Raw genomic sequence first — 16,164 nt, 5'->3', positions numbered from 1 at the left:
CGTTGTTGGAGAAGATGACTCTATTGAGTTCATTTTTTGTTTCGGCTCGCTGGATTTTTTCCTCTTCCAAGAGCTCTATTTTTTCCGAGTTATTTGATCTTACCAGTTGTTGACATCTTCCAAAAATACTTGCATGAGCGGACAACCGCAACAATGTCTCTCTGCAATCATCGGTGTCATGAGGAAGAAGACGCAATGTTCGAAAACTAGGTTATAATTGAGCGCCGGTTTTGACCGCAACCCGGACTGAGCCGAGTTAACCCAGCGAACATGCCGACCCAAGGTTGCTTCTATTCTACCGAGTCAACTCAGTTCGGGTCAACTCGGCCTAGGTCAACCTGACTCGGCCCACTTATTTTTTGCCTCGGTTATACCTGTTCGTGTCCTGAGTTCTATACATATTTCTTCTTTGACTCGGTTATACTACTCTACTATTTTACTCGATTCAACTCGGTTCTCTATCTCCAGCAGAATTATTATCTTGGATTATTACTCGATTCCAACATACTATTTTGTGCAACTTTCTTATTTATTGATGGACTTGCTGTAGACTATTTCATGTGTCTTTATTACTCTTAAGGACTTTCATTATTTATCGGTTATCGACTAAAAATTTGGTACATGTTATTTAGGTATTGGTCCATTTCCGCTGTTGTTATTGTGTCTCTTTGATTGAGACACTATTTTTGAAGAAGAACTCTTCAGTTGCTTGCATTGGGTTCATTATTTGCTAACTGTTGTCGGCATTGGTTCATCTGATGCGGAATTTGAATTTCTTAGAAAAATAAAGCAGATGGTGGCCTCACCATCTTATCTTCCTCTTTACCCATTACCCATTCTCCTTCCATCCTTTATTTAACTCACACATACCCCTTGGGGCCAACCTCCTGTGTGTTGCTTCGGTTGGTTTACCTTTACACACACACACACACACACACACATATATATATATATATGTAGGTGTTTTTAAGTCCATTGAGACTTTTTATATGTATTTGTGGGTCTTTTATAGCCGTCATGTGAATGACAGGCATTATCCACTTTAGTGATTATAATCACTATATTTTTTCAAAATACTTTGAGTTTGGTTTCGACTTATGTTTAATCACCCATTTCTACCCTTTGAGAGTTTGTACTTGGTGTTGTACTTATCCTTGGGACACCGTGATGGAGGAGCCTTTTGATCTCGAGTTTAGGGTTTACTCCAAAAACCCAATGTATCCTTCATCCTCCATTACCATCCATCTTCACCCATCTTCCTTCATCATCATCCATAGCTAGAAGAGGAGCTTCCTACCCCTTTTCCAAGCCAAAAGAGAGGGTCTTCCCCCCTCAGCATCAACAACAAGCAAGGGGTCTAACCCTCTTGACGAGTAGAAAAGGAGAGGTTTTCTGGTTCTTCCATGTGAAGGACTGGTGCCCCTCCTTCCAGCTTGGAGTCACCACAAAAACAGAGAAGAAACCTTCCCAACGTGAGCCAAGGGACCTCAACCCTAGCACGAGCAGCAGCAACATCAGGGGTAAAACCCTGATTGCCGTGAACCAAAAAAGGTATTCTTTTATCAAATCTTTCCACGTTGATATTTCTTCCATCATATCTATATCTCTTGCACTATATTGGGTTATCAAAAGATTGACTGATCATGTGAGGAAGATCAAATCCTCCTTACCGAGTCCAGCAACTCTGTACCAGTGCTGGATTCACAAATCCCACACCGTATTACTCGATCCATGACCCGGGACCGTAACAACTTGGTATCAGAGTAGGGTAACATGGGGGATACTTTTAGCAATGAATAAATTCAAATCAGAATGCAAAATATGGAAGATAGCCTTGAATCAGCACAACCATTGCTGGGGAGAGTTTGTGGGATGGAAATAGAGTTGAAACAAAACAGAGAAGAGATCCAGCAATTCAGAGAGGAGGTACATCACATGTTTGTTGAGATTCAACAAAGGTTGGAGACGAGGGCAGAGATGCAACCCAGACCAGAGACGAGGGAGGGGATCCTAACCCATAATAGGAGAGGGGAGCAGTGGCCTGAGCGCACTGATGTCCAAGGACCACATTATGGAGGCACCATACCAAGGTACACAAAGTTAGAATTTCCTACTTTTAATGGCTCCATGGATCCCTTAATTTGGTTGCATAGGTGTGAATTTTTTTTTAAATCAAGGAATTGCTGAATGGGATAAGGTGAAACTAGCATCTTTCCATATGATAGATGAAGCCCTATTATGGGTTAGCTAGGTGGAAAAAGAGAGACCATGGCTGGATTGGGGTGAATTTAAAAATCTATGCACCATCAGATTTCGCCCTCCCACCAACAGCAACCCCCTGGGGGAGTTAGTCCTATTGAGACAAACTAGTTATGTGAACCAATATAAAAAATAGTTCCAGGAAAAGTTGGCTTGTGCTGGTGAGAGGGTACTAGTCGACCAACAGGTCTCCCTATTCACAGAGGGTCTCAATGAGTATTTACGGCTAGAGGTGGAACTCCTTGCACCTACGGATTTAGCTCGGGCAATGGAACAACGACAACGGTTGCAGCAACGTAAGTCGAGCTGGTCGGGTGAGAGGAACACTTCCTCCACTTGGCAAGGGCACCGCTATACTTCATCGCAGGTAACATCTCTAGTAGTACCTCCCTCCAAACACAATCCGAGTATGACTCCAGTAGCCGCTCCCTGCCCTAGTAATCCCCCACCGCACTTTATCAAAAAATTAACAAGAGCGGAGATGGCAGAATGGTGGTCCAAAAATTTGTGCTACAACTGTGATGAGTAGTATCGGGTGGACACCAATGTCGAAGATTGTTTTGGGTTGAGACGGCTGATTCAGATGATCCAGAGGAGCCAGAGGATGTTATCGAGTAGGAACCACCAGAGATCTCCTTGCATGCTATTACTGGGCAGAAATCGCCTAAAACGATGCAAGTCTGAGCTAATGTCATCGACCAGGAATTGGTGGGACTTGTCGACTCAGGGAGTACACACAATTTCTTGAGTTTGACAGTCTCACAACACCTCCAGCTACAGATACAACCTCATTCGACTGCCACCGTCTTAGTGGCCAATGGCGAGAAGGTCCCTCGCTATGGGATCATTAAGGCGGTAACTCTTTCTATTGGCTGGATTTGATATGGTATTAGGCATTAAATGGTTACAAATGTTCGGGCCCATTCTGTGGGACTTTTTGGCTTTAACCATGAGCTTTTTTTTGGCCGGGAGTCGGGTGCTCTTACAGGGCTGTCAGGTGGACAGGGCCCACTGCATTCACACCATGCAGACACAGGAATAGCCTGACAGTACTATTGATGGTTTGGTTGAGGAGTTCTCTGACCTCTTCCAGAAGCCTTCCGGATTGCCTCCCCTGAGGCACTGTGACCACATGATCTGCCTGAAACCAGGATATGAGGTGGTAGTCGTGCGACTGTACCATTACCCACACCTTCAGAAGGACGAGATAGAGCGTCAGTGCCAGGATATGTTGCAATAGGGTCTTATTCATCCCAGTCGCTCCCCGTTCTCTTCACCCATCTTACTTGTGAAGAAACATGATGGGACATGGAGATTTGGCGTGGATTACCGGGATTTGAACGTTTCAACAGTGAAAGACAAGTTTCCAATTCCGGTAGTGGATGAGCTCCTGGATGAGTTACATGGGTCGTGGTTATTTACTAAACTCAACCTCCGTTCAGGATACCATCAAGTCCGGATGCACCCCTCTAATATCAAGAAGACGGCATTCCAGACACATCATGGCCACTTTGAGTTCGTTGCCATGCCGTTCGGGTTATCCAATGCACCCTCTACTTTTCAAGCTCTAATGAACGAGTATTTAGCCCCTATCTTCAAAAAAAAATTCTTGTGTTTTTTTATGATATTCTTATATATAGCAAGTCGGTGAATGAGCATTTGGAACACTTGAGGATTATTTTTTACTTATTACGAGCACATCAGCTCTATTTAAAACATTCCAAGTGTTCTTTTGTAGCTTCACATGTGGCTTATCTGGGACACATTATCTCACATGAGGGGGTCATGGTTGATCCCGAGAAGATCCGAGTTATTCATGAGTGGTTGAAGCCACAGTCTTGTTCTGCATTACGGGGTTTTTTGGGTCTTGCGGGCTACTACCGCAAATTTATTAAGAACTATGGGCCGTTAGCAGCACCGTTGACCAGTCTCCTCAAGAAAAATTCCTTTATTTGGAATGAGAAGACCACCCAATCGTTTGAAGCACTCAAATCTTCTCTCACATCCGCACCAGTATTACATCTTCCTAACTTTGACGCATTATTTGTGGTGGAGTGCGACGCTTCGGGTGGGGGCATTGGGGCCGTTTTACAATAGTTGGGTCATCCTATTGCGTATTTTAGCAGACAGTTGGCAGTCCACCATCACAAGTTGGCAGCCTATGAGCAGGAATTGATTGGTTTGGCCAAGGCAGTCCAACATTGGAGGCCTTATCTCTGGGGTAGGGCATTTCTCATACGCACCGATCACTATAGCCTTAAATTCCTACTGGAACAGCATTTGACGACTTTGTCGCTACAACACTGGATTAGTAAGTTGTTGGGCTTTGACTTCTCGGTGGAATATTATGCGTGGAGATTGAATAAAGTGGCAGATTCCTTGTCGCGGTGTTTTGAGGATCAGCAGTCGGTCTATTCGCTCAGCTAGCCACGATTTCTCATCCTTGACTTGGTGAGAGATGCACATGCCACTGACCCTGTGTTTCAAGAGCTACTTCTCAAAATTTTGGAGGGGACAATGAATTCGAAGTGGTCCATCCAGGATTCACTTATTTATTACAGGCAGCGGCTTTTCCTTCCACCTGTGTCCGACTTGATTCCAGCTATTCTCTCTGCCTACCATGACAGCACACACGAGGGGATACATAAGACATTGCACAGAATTCGGGTTGATTTTTACTGGCAAACCATGAAGCCCTCTATTGTGACTTATGTAGGCGACTGTCAGGTCTACCAGCACAACAAAGCCCAGCACTTGGGTCCAGCCGGTCTTCTCTAGCCTCTGGCCCTTCCTACGCAGGTTTGGGTCGACATTTCGATGGACTTTGTGGAGGGTGTACTCCTGTCCTCCGGAAATTCCGTACTTTTCGTGGTGGTTGATATATTCTCAAAGTATGAACATTTTATACCGCTGGCTCATCCTTATATAACAACATGGGTTGCTCAGACTTTCCTGGAGAAGATTGTCTGCTTACATGGCATTCCGGAATAGATTGTGAGTGACCAAGATGCAGTCTTCACGAGCACCTTTTGGCGAGAACTCTTTCGCTTGAGTGGGACTAAATTGAAGTTCTCCTCCGCCTATCATCTACAGACAGACGGGCAAAATGAGGTGGTTAACCGCACCATCAAGATGTATCTATGATTCTAGACAATGGGTTCAATGGCTTTCGTGGGTTGAGTACTGTTACAACACTTTGTTCCACTCTACCTTGAAATCCACTCCTTTCCAAGTTCTATGTGGTCGGGATCCACCTCGTCTTCTCTCGTACAACCCAAGGTCCACCCAAGTGGACGCAATTGATCAGGCACTCATGGACCATGATCTGCTGCTACAGAATATCATAGAACGACTACATCGTTCCAAGTTCGTATGAAAGATGTCTACGACAAAGGCCACCGTGAGGTCTCTTTTGAGGTTGGAGATTATGTGTGGCTAAGGCTCCAACCTTACCGCCAACAGTCTCTTGCGGAACCTTCACGACATAAGCTCTCTCCCAGATTTTTTGGGCCGTTCCCCATTCTTCGGTGTGTGGGACCAGTCGCTTATCAGCTCAAATTTTCGGACACGGCCAAGCTTCATGATGTGTTTCATGTCTCCCTCTTGAAGCCATATTCCGGGGCACCGCCTACATCCACTCCATTCCTACCAATAGGTTGATAATGGCGAGGTTATACTTACACCTGCCGCGGTGTTACACGCTCGACTGACCAATGACCAGTGGGAGATTCTTGAGGACATGCTCTTTCTCTAGGGGGAGGCAGATGTTGTGGACTCAATAGCACACCGAGTCACACAATGAAGGAGGCAACAACAACTCACTTAGTAAGATTTATTTCTTATATTACTTTAAGTAGGATTTATTTCTTATATTGTTTTAAGTAGGAGTTATTTCTAATTATTGTAATAGTAGGGTCGTAGGGGCATTATGGGAATTATTGTTACCCTAACCATAAAACTCCATGACGTAATCTATTTATAGGAGAGAATGAATGAAAGAAGGCAAGCTTGAGATTTTTGAGTAACCTAGTGTAAACAGGCTGAGATCACCTTTTGATCTTGAGTTTAGGGTTTACTCCAAAAACCCAATGTATCCTTCATCCTCCATTACCATCCATCTTCACCCATCTTCCTTCATCATCATCCATAGCTAGAAGAGGAGCTTCCTGCCCCTTTTTCGAGCCCAAAGAGAGGGTCTTCCCTCCTTCTCAACGTCAACAACAAGCAAGGGGTCTAACCCTCTTGACGAGCAGAAAAGGAGAGGTTTTTCTAGTTCTTCCACGTAGAGGACTGGTGCCCCTCCTTCCAGCTTGGAGTCACCACGGAAACAGAGAAGAAACCATCCCAACGTGAGCCAAGGGCTACCCCAAAGCTAGGACCGCAACCCTAGCACGTGCAGCAGCAAAGTCAAGGGTAAAACCCTGATTGTCGTGAACCAAAAAAGGTATTCTTTTATCAGATCTTTCCACGTTGATATATCTTCCACCATATTTATATCTCTTGCACTATATTGGGTTATCAAAGGATTGACTGATCACGTGAGGAAGATCAATTAAAGAAGGGATCTTTAATCCTCCTTACCGAGTCCAGCAACTCAGTACCAGTGCTGGATTTACAAATCCCACACCGTGTTACTCGATCCATGACTCGGGACCGTAACAATAATCAGCGAGATGAACTGAGAAGGATTAGTTGTTCCAGTGAAGGGGGAGTTTCCAAAGATAGCATAAATGGAGAAATTACGTAGCAACAGATTGAAGGAAACTTTCCAAAAAACAACAATGTGGAATAGAGAAGTAGTGCGAAACTTCTGCTTGGGATGTGTTGATTTTCAAGATCCATGTATTTAGGTCATGGAGAAAAAGGGAGACAACAACTTTGGGAGAAAACATGAGGAAGAAGAGGTTATGGACTTATGTCCTAATGCTTCCCTTGAATCTCAATTTATAGATTAATAATCTCATAATATTACAATTATGCCCCTGGAACTTAAACTAATTACATCAATGTCATCTCTATGAGATGTCTCTTTATTTACCATCCTACCATCACTATATGGGCATATGGGCCTTGTCCTTGGTCTATGGCCCATCTTACAACACTCCTCCTCGAGCTGGGGGTGAGAGAACATCATGAACACCCAGCTTATTGCAAATGGTGTATAGAATCTTACCATATAAAATGGTAGTCCACCATATCCTCCAACACTCCCCCTCAAGCTTGTGGTCTCTTCCAAGAGGCCCAATTGGCATAATATAAGTGAGAGAAAAATCACTCCTGATCGTAAGAAATCACCTCATACTCTAGTCAAATGACTCATGCTGGATGTTGGGCACACTCCTATCTTCTGTAGGTAGTGGTTCTATAGGCATTGATCAAAAGTGTATTAATAAACTCTTCCATCATGGTGTCCCACCACAAGGCACCAACTCTCGAATGGTAGGTGTAAAGATGCCAATTAAGGGGGGTAACAGGTAATCACCCGGAAGATAATATTCTGGGCCACCATGTGCTTTCTTCTTCATTAGAATAACCAATGCTAACAACAGTCAACAACTAAAAAGTCCTTCAATAATAATGTCTCAATTAGATAGACACAATAGCAACATGTGACATGGGCCTGGGCCCAATAACAAGTACCAAATAGTAAAAATACTTAAAATGATCCATAAAATAATCCGCAAATAATCCAACACTGAATAAAGAAGTTGCTCCAAATAGTATGCTGAAACTGAGTAATAATTCAAGATAATAATCCATTCGAGCCTAGTTAGATATCAGACCAATATAGCCAAGTCACAGAAGAGATAGGTATAGAACTCAAGACCTAGACACGTGTAACTGAGGCAGAAAACAAGTGGGTAGAGTCAGGTTGACCAGACCAAGTTGAGTCAGTGTGAGTTGACCCGACCTGCTGGATTAACCTGACCAGAACAGAATGAGACTGTCTCCTGCCCGCTGGGTTAACCCAATGGAACATAACAGACCTAGTTCGGGTCACTTGACGGCATAAAATCATTGCGGCAGCTAAGTTGGAAAATTAATTTATTCATTGTCTTCCTCCCCGTGACTGAACTGAGCGGGACAGCTTCGTCGTCGCCGAAGCTAGCAAAGGAAAGGCCAAAGAACCTGGAGAAGTACAGGAAATCTTCCTGGAAATAGAATAGTGAGAGTAAAAAATGATCTTGTTGTCATGACGAGCTGTTGTAGTAGTGTTCAACATAACCAATCTCGGAAGGTTTTACGTTGATTCAAGCAACTCAATAGTAATTTTGGGCTCATAATGGAAATGCCAGATATCATGATAGCAGAGATACCATTTGAGGATTGATTTTCAAAATCCGAAGATCAATCTTTAAATAATACGATTCTGAGTTGGCAACAGCATATCTTTCTGAACTGATCACTGGTTTGTTGTAATCTTAGCAAAGTTATTCTATAGAATACCAAAGATTGAAGTCTGCCATTGTGAACGATGAATCCATTCCACACTATAAATAGAAAATGATCTCAGAAATCACACATAAAATCCATTGTACTCCCACAAGCGTTGACAACTGGTTTTACAATGTATTCAAAATTTGTTACAGTGAATTAGCAGTGGTAATATTATCTTCTGGGTGATTACCCGTTACCCCTCTCAATTGGCATCTTTTCTCCTACCATTTGAGAGTCAGTGTCTTGTAGAGGGACACCGTGATGGATTAGTTCATTACTACACTTTTGAGCAATGGCTAGAGATCCATTACCTACAAAGGATAGGAGTGTGCCCAACATCCAGCATGAGTCATTTGACTTGAGTATGGAGCGATGTCTTACGACTAGGAGTGATTTTACTCTCACGTTTGTTATTCCAGTTGTGCCTCTTGGAAGAGACCACCAAACGTTCCAAACAAAACTACAATTGAATCTTGTTCTTCAACTTCAGAACTCATTCAGTAATCAAAACCTTCTCCAACAACCAACAACCCTTTTTCAAATGTATGTTGTCATCAAAGGCCTCAAAGCCCGCCTCTCTAGAGGGTTCATCAATATGATAAAGAAATAAATGTACAAACACGATCATGCAGAAAGGTCCACAACATGGTAAGTTCACGACCCTGAGGAAGGCTCCTGGACAGGGTAGAAAATGAAGGAAGTTCGACACTGTGAGGGAGGCTCGACAACAGCAAAAGAACAAGGGAAACCAGTGATGGACAGCTAATTAGACGATTAGAAGCACAACTGGGGATGTTGTTCTGCTTGGATATAGGAAGAAGAAAAAACTACAAGGCTATAGTGGGCAACAAGAGAAAACGACCAACAAAATAAAAATAAAAAATGAACTCCAAAAAATATAAAAAAAGAACCATCAATTTGAAAAAATAAAAAATAATGGGTTTATGGAATCCTGAAAACCATACTTCGAGTCTTGAAAATTAATGCTCTAATACCTTGTTGATTTTTTGGACTCCAAGGATTTAGCTCATGCAGAAAAAGGGAGACGACATCTTTGGGAGAAAACTGGAGGAAGAAGAGGTTATGGACTTATGTCCTAACTCTTCCCCTAAAGCTCAATTTATAGATTAATAATCCTATAATATTATAATTATGCCTCTCAAACTTAAACAAATTACATCAATGCCATCTCTATGAGATGATTCTTTATTTACCATCATGCCATCACTAATGGGCCAATGGGCCTTCTCCTTGTTCTATGGGCCTTGAACCTATTTTCATATCTCGTGGATGTTAGTGCCTTCCTTGGGCTTGTGGGCTTGAGCCCATCTTCCACACACTTGGACTTGCAGTTTTTTCTTGGTCGTGTGGGCTTGGGCCCATCTTCCAAGAGAATGGAAGACAGACCACACAGCAGTGATGAACCAAATGCACACGTCCAGAAATGACAGTGAGCATGTATCCTTCTAGAAATAGAATACCTAACTTGAGAGATGACCCATAATGACGATCAACAAATATGGTTTGCTGGTTTGAGTTGCAGTAATGAGCCAAGTTATGAAGAATGTGCTGCTAAAGATGATAGATGCCAATTAAGGAAACAATAGTAAGTTCCAGCCAGCTAGAGAGGAAAGTTACAATGCCAGAGAACCAAAATGCCAAGGAAGAGGATCTTTCTGTCTCCACCTCTCTCGGTGTCGCCAAAGTTATTTTCAGAAGCAAAGATCAGTCAGCCAACAGTGCAGAATTTATTTGTTGACTGACGGAGGTCCAAACAATGTTGGGAACAAATCCTTCTAATCAATAGCTTAGTAAGTAATATCCAAAAGAGGGACACCTTTCTCCTCCTATGTGATCAAGCACAGATTCATCTTTTGTTTGGATTCTTCTTACGCTGCTTCGGAATCCAGCATCGTCATCTTGCATCTTTGCAATTCTTTTACTTTTTTGCTACTTTGAATTGTGAATTCCCAACACTGATCAATTCTGATATCGGTGCTGGAGCCGAATGGGGAGTCATCCCTCCAGGAGGTACGCTAATGGCCAGCTTATTGTTGATCTACGAAGTCCAGTAACAGATACAATGAAGTTTTCATGACAAAAGAAATCAGGCTTGCAATTTTTGTTGGAACATGTCTTTAGGTGTTTAAACAATTTACTGGAATCAACATGGTCGTGTATTACAGCCCTACTATAGTGGAAATGGTTGGGTTTCGCTCCAACCAGTTTGCATTGCTTCTATCTTTGATGGTTGCTGCGATGAATGCTTTTGGGACCATGGATGGTGTTAAGAAATAGTCCCACATGGATTAGTAGATACAAAGATCTTGAGTTTATTAGCTGGGAGAAAAGGTTTCCTAAGTGGCTAGTCATTTTGGGATAGGGCCTTCGACCCAATTTAACATGGTATTAGAGCAAGCCACTCAGTATGTGGGCCTCCACCTAAATTATCCGCTTGTAGAGCCACAAAAGAGAGCAGGCATACATGTGAGGGGGATTGTTAAGAAATAGTCCCACATGGATTAGTTGATACAAAGATCTTGAGTTTATTGGTTGGGGAAAAAGGTTTCCTAAGTGGTTAGTCATTATGGGATAGGGCCTTCGACCTAATTTAACAGATGGAATCCTGAAAATCACAATGTCCAAATGTAGAGCCCGACAACAGTGATGACTCGATAGCATGTTTGTTGTCCTGCTAAGTTCTCACAGCTCAACTCGGAGTGGACTCGCTGGATAATCCAGAAAAAATACTGAGAACACGAAAAATTTATGGACCGGCTATCCTAAAAAAAATATTCATGCTAAGAATCCGAAGAAAAAACTCAAGAGACAACGTGGAGGCACACACCCAATTTCAAAAACTGAGAATTCTAAAAATCATAGCTACTAGTCTTGAAAATCAATACTCTGATACCAGGTTAATTTTAGGAATCCATGATTAGATCATGGAGAAAGAAGAAGAGGAACTCATTGGGAGAAAACAAGAAGAAGAATGAGGCTATGGACTTGTATCCTAACCCTCCCCCTAAATCTCTATCTATAGATGAGTGAAACTAAAATATTATAATTATGCCCCTAAAACTTAAACTAATTATATCAATGTCATCTTTATGAGATAACTATTTATTTACCATCATGCCACAGCATGTGGGCCTTCTCTTTGGTCTGTGGGCTTGAACCCATCTTCTAACACACTTGGATGTGCATGCCTTCCTTGCTCGTGTGGGCTTGGGCCCATCTTCCAACACAATGCATGGAGAGGTAATAAGAGAGAAAATGGGACTTAATCACTCCATGTTGTGCCCATTCAAGGTATGCAATATATTTCTTCAATATTGCTTTCAAGTTTTGCATATTGGTTACTTGGTTGTGTATCTTCAACACAGTTGACACCAAAAAATGGTTGTCACCCAAAAAAGTTCTACTTGGTCAAATTTATTAAGTTTTATCGTTATAGTCTCCCCTAGTTTTCAAAAAAAAAAAAAAGAGTCACTTTGGAAGTACAAGTGTTGCATAGTCTTGTCCTTCCAATTCAAGTTGTTTTCCTCTAGTACGTCTTGAATTTATCATCTTGTGTTTTATCACTTCAGATCGATGCCTAGACCCACTACCTAAAAAGTATAGGAGTGTACCCAACATCTAGCTTAAGTCAAACCTTTTATTCTTCACCCAAAGTGGTGATTAGTGTTTGAGCTACCCTTAAAAAGTGAGTAGTCTCTTTGTTGTGCCTTGAAGTTAAGCCATTATTCCACCTTTAAAATTGAGCAGAGTGTATTTTAGACTATGACCATTTTTTCCTAGTGTTTGGAGCTTTGTCATACGGCTAGGAGTGATTTTTCTCTCCAATTTTTTTTTCCAAGTTGGGTCCCTATGTCCTTTTTATTCCCAGCTTGATATTATGGTAACTTTTATGTGTCCAAAATATTCGAGAAAGATGGAGCATAAAAGAAGTTTTTGCATCTATGATGGGTTTTTTTTCAACAAAAGAAAATAAAAGACCAAGAATCATTTTCATTGCAAGATGAAGTTTTAAACTCCACCTTGAGGGGGGAGTGTTGAAGAGCATGTATGAAAGAGTTTTACATGACTCTCACAGTAAGAAGTCTCACAGAGCTAGAATTAATATGGTGGAGTTTAAGAAGAGTTTCATGGAAGGAGGTTTCATAGAAGAGTCTCAGTTAAAGGTATTTTAGTTATGTTAGTCTTCAATTTATGTTCAGTTTTTCAATTTTTCTAGGGTTTATCTTTTAGTGTTTAACTTTGGGTGTGTAACTAGGACAATGGTGGTTTAATTTTAATGGATTCTACTTTTTTTCTCTATTATAAATAGAGACTCATTGTACTCAAATTACATAAAGTTAGTGAAGTTTTTCTCTTTTATAGAAATTCATCATGGTATCATAGCAAGATTTGTGAGTTGACTCAATCAACCAACAAAGATAGTGTGATCCTTTAATGATCTATCATCACTAGTAGTTTAGGTTTGTATTCTATCTTTTTCTTTCTTTCTTGTTTTGTACCTGTTGTTTTCTTGGTGTTCAAATCCCTATAATGAGCCTTTCATATTGTAAAATGTATATTGACGGAAATATCTTCGAAACATCTTATACCATCAAGAATGAGACTTTATATGAAGAATTATATGTCAAAAGAAACATCTATAAGTCTATTTTCTTGCCTATCACACCAAATCTAAATCTTAGTTTTCTAGAGAGAGATATAAATATTGGAAGACTCAATGGTCATGCTAGCCAAAGAAGAAAGAGTATTCAGTTCGGCTAGATTAAAGAGTCTGAAATCTATCAGATTCTTTCTCTCAAAAGTAGTATATTTTATGAATAAATATTATACTTTAATTAAATTTATATTAGTCAATTTTTAGAAGGATAAAATTTTGTGTCAACCAGCATGTAAGAGATATTGACTTTGGAGTTGGTAAACATCTAGCTACAAAATGAAGATAATAAAGAGGTAATAATAGATTCAAGGACAAAACTTTTTATGTCAAATTAGAAATCAAATTAAATTTATTTGAAACTAGTTTCTTAATCAATAAATGGTGCGTGATTCTGATCTATTTTGTGGGAGATATTGATATCAGAAGTAATGAAGGTCAGTTCTGCAGAAAATCTCCCATTTTTTTTCTATTTTCTCTCCTATTATCTCTCCATGCATTGACATGAATTGAGTTTCCTTTTCTCCTAGAATTCTATTTTTTTAGCCAAATTTCTCTTCTAATTAGATTTTTTTTTTGTTAGACTTAATCACTCCATGATGTGCTTGTTCAAGGTATAGAAAAAATTTGCTGCTTCGATGTTGTTTTTAATTTTTGCATTTTTTTACTTGGTTGTGTATCGCATCAACTCCTCTGAAAACTTTGGTTACCGCAAAAAAAGTTATACTTTTTCAAATCTATTAAGTTCTACCATTATAGTCTCTCCTAGTTTTTTTAAAGGGTCATATTCTAGATTCATTTTGAAGTATGAGTGTTGCATAATGGCCTCCTTCCAATTAAAGTTGTTATCCTTTAGTACTTCATTAATTTATCTTCTATTATTTTAAACACTTCAGAGCAATGCCTAGACCCACTATAATATAGGAGTGTGCCCAACATCTAGCTTGCTTCAAGTATTTCATTCCTCACCCAAGAGGTGATTTGTGTTTGAGCTGCCTTTAAAAAGTGAGTAGTCTCTTTATTAAGGCCTAAAGTCAGGCCGATTTTCCACCTTTAGAATTGAACGGAGTGTGTTTCAGAGTATGATTGTTTTAGTTGGTGTACGGAGCTTTGTCGTATGGCTAAGAGTGATTTTCTTCTCTCATATTGTGTTTTGTCCAAGATGGGTCTCAATGTCCTTTTTATCCCCAACTTGAAGGGGAGAAATAGAAGAAGAAGTACAAGAAAGAGGTGTTACAATGTGGAACCCACCATGGCCCCACAAGTTGGTGGGGCCCACCATGAGCTCAAGAGGTGTCAACAAGAGTCCTCATACAAAGTGGCTCTAACTAAGAGATAAGGAACATGTGCTGGAATTAAATAGAAGATTTGAAGATCCAGTGGGACCCACAAAGATACCATGAGATGGTATCTCTATCTAAATGAGCTGAAATATCATGTGGGTTCCACAAGATAAGAACAAGAGCTGGATCTCTAACTTGATTCACGTCCTTAAAGAAGGTGTTTGTAGTTGAGTTAAATAAGTCTCTTAAATAAATAATGTAATCTTATCATGGTAGGCTTATCTTGGAGAGGTCTAGTTGGAATGTAATTAGGAGTCCTAAAATTACTTGTACATGGACTCTATCACCTCCTCAACTATAAATAGAGGTGATTGTAACTCAGAATTCATCAAGCAAATTTCTTATTTTTTTTCTTCTCTCTCGTGTGATGTGTGCCCTCTTTTATTTTCCTTCTCTTCTCTCTCAACTCGAGAGTTCTTCTCTTTTTCCATTTTTTTATTTATCTCTCCTCTTGCTCAAGGTATTATTCATAGGATCCTAAATTCAATATGGTATTAGAGCTACCAATTTAGGATCCCCATTATGCTCTATGCAGATATGATTAAAAGCTGCTCATAGAAGGCTCCTTGTGAAGCAAGATTGAAGCTCAAGAGATAAGTATTTATTTATGATATTATTAATTTATGCTACTAGTTTTTTATATTAAGAGGTGGTTTAGAGATGTCCTTGTGCATGTTTTCTTCTTATGAAATTATGAGAATATATGCATCTTTGATTATCTTTTATTAGAAGAGATTATCAAGGCAGTTTTTGTCGGTTTGTAAAATACTTTGACCGAGACCAGTGCATATTGGATTTTTTTATAAATTTGTGGGAACAAGATTCCAGGATAAAGAGGGATGATGTTTAGCCTTTTATGAGTCATTATCCATTAAATTTAATTACTTAGAATTTATGCTAAGCATCTCCATTAACCGAGTTGGTTAAAGCCTTCCACTTGGTCATATTTTGATTACTTGCTTGGAGAACTATTTCACTTGATTTGCCTATTATGGCTGAAGATAATATGAGTCACAAGAGTGACAAACTCAAAATCACCACTGTACCCTTACGGGGGGGTATCAAAATTTATGAACTAATCCACATCGGTTCATCGATTTCTTATCACAAAGGGCCTAGTTGGTCATCTCACTAACCGTGGACCACATATTGATGAAGATGATATATTCTATACCAAATGGTTAAAGAAGGATACCTTGGTTATTAGTTGGCTTATCAATAGTATGGAATAACATGTCTCCAATAATGTCATTCATTTAGAGACGGCTAAACAAATTTTGGAGACATGCTCCAAGTTGTATTCAAGCTCAGACAACTTACAAAGGTCATATGATATTTTACAACGGATGCTTACCACCAAACAAGGAGACAATATACATGAATATTTGGCCCGCTTTCGAGGCTTTCTTCAAGAATGGAAACCTGCCCAACCAACCTCTACAAATATCT

The sequence above is a fragment of the Aristolochia californica genome, unplaced genomic scaffold, assembly GCF_029961685.1.
Source record: "Aristolochia californica isolate CCGP_79_NKW_82.1479 unplaced genomic scaffold, dmAriCali1.0.hap1 SCAF_14, whole genome shotgun sequence".
NCBI classification, from domain to species: Eukaryota; Viridiplantae; Streptophyta; class Magnoliopsida; order Piperales; family Aristolochiaceae; genus Aristolochia; species Aristolochia californica.
Note: the sequence above shows the minus strand (reverse complement) of the source record.